At 44.0% G+C, this 1,729-nt stretch overlaps 1 protein-coding gene across 7 annotated transcripts in view; it reads left to right on the forward strand.

The window, feature by feature from the left end:
- LOC135210146 (glucose transporter type 1-like) overlaps positions 1–1,316 on the forward strand; it is a 372,059-nt gene extending 370,743 nt beyond the window's left edge. For all 7 annotated transcript variants that reach the window (XM_064242967.1, XM_064242965.1, XM_064242966.1 and 4 more), the window contains one exon: positions 1–1,316. This exon is cut by the window's left edge and continues 710 nt beyond it. The gene's annotated coding sequence lies outside the window, so the exon portion shown is untranslated.
- The last annotated feature ends 413 nt before the right edge of the window (positions 1,317–1,729 follow it).

Here is a 1,729-nt window from a genome sequence, read left to right on the forward strand (position 1 = left end):
GAAAGTAAGCAAGAAAGTGGTCGTTCAAGCAGCAGACCTGCTAGTCGGCCAAGTAGTCGACCAGCAAGTCGGCAAGGTAGTAGATCAACTAGTAGACCTACAAGTAGGTCAGCTAGTAGATCTGGAAGCAGGTCAGCCAGTAGGTCTGGCCATAGATCAGGTTATAGTTCGCCTGGAAGTGACCTGCGCTAGCACAGCAGGTTCTTTAGGCCTTATGAGGCCTTCTCCCCCAACATGTCACTGCCCTAAACACGTGGTGTGCAGCAGCAGCAGCAGTTGCAACCGAGCCTGTGGGTGTCCCTGACAGACGACTCACTCCATTACGCTTGCCCCAGCTTTCTACATGTTTGTTGCCTCTAGTGATAGCTGGAGTTGAAGGATCCTTTGCATTTGTTAAACTGGTTCTGTAGACAGTCGAGGGAGCAATGTGGCGGCTGTCCTGCAAAAGTGCCATCCTATCAGTAAAACGATTGTGTCTGGGTGGAGAATGACACTTGGAGAGAATTAAGTGATAATATTTGCTAGTTGTATGAAATAACAGACATTTCTACTAGTGAGAACTATATATATATGGACTGTTATAGATATAATAGATACTGTTTAAATTAATGGACACAAAATTCTTTTGCAAGTAATAAGAAAATTTCAACACCAACATTTCCAAAAAGTGCCAGATATGTAGAATTAGTGGACCAGGTTCGCTCAAATAACATTAGCTAAATCCTGGATAACAGAGAAATTAGTTTAGGCAAACAATATATAACAAATGATGTCCATTAATAATACAAATGGTGACAGCAAAGAAGAGCCAGGTTGATTGAGAACTGTTTGAGGATGACAGCACACTTCAGGTAAGGGAAAGCAGTGATATGCCGTCAATGTGAAAGCAATTGTGAGTGAATCGTGTCAGCCAGACACACAACATTACCAAGTTAATTTTACTTGAATATGCATAATTTACATGATGCTTTACAAAAGTGGAAATTGCTTGCTAAGAGGTCTCTAGGTTTTAGAATTTCTGATCAAACAGTAATATAAATACTCATTAGTTACAATGTGTTGTTGGCATTGTTGTTTAGTCAAGACTATACCAGGATCTGCAGAGGGGTATGGAAAGACCGTCAGCAAGGTGGCCAGATGACAGCATCCATAGGCAGAGGTGAGATGAGCCAAGTTAATGGCAGAAATGCCACTTCTGTACCCATCACCACTGCTTATGATAACAAAGATATGGGTAGGGCTGAAGAGTGGCTACATTCCCATCATAACTACCTCTTACTATGAAGAGAGAGAGAGAGTGAGAGAGGAAAAAAGGAGGAGAGGAGGAGAAGAGAGAGAAGAGAGAGAGAGAGAGAGAGAGAGGAGAGGAGAGAGAGAGAGAGAGGGGAGATGAGAAAGAAAGAGAGAAAATGAGAGAAACAGAGAGAGAAGGAGGCGAGAGAGAGAGATCGAGAGAGAGAGAGAGAGAGAGGAGAGATTGAGGAGGAGAGAGAGAGAGGAGGGGAGACTGAGCAGAGAGAGAGGAGAGAGAGAGAGAGAGAGATGAGAGAGAGAGAGAGAGAGAGAGAGAGAGGATCGAGGGGAGCAGGGAGAAAGAGAGATGAAAAGGAAAAGAGAGAGAGAGAGAAAGAGGTGGGTAAGCCAAGAGTGGACACAGCCCTGCCATGCCCTCTACCACATCTGACATGCATTAAAGAGGAATGCAGTTCTTCTTTGTCTGTGGTGCTTG

Source organism: Macrobrachium nipponense, chromosome 39 (genome assembly GCF_015104395.2).
Source record: "Macrobrachium nipponense isolate FS-2020 chromosome 39, ASM1510439v2, whole genome shotgun sequence".
Classification (NCBI taxonomy): domain Eukaryota; kingdom Metazoa; phylum Arthropoda; class Malacostraca; order Decapoda; family Palaemonidae; genus Macrobrachium; species Macrobrachium nipponense.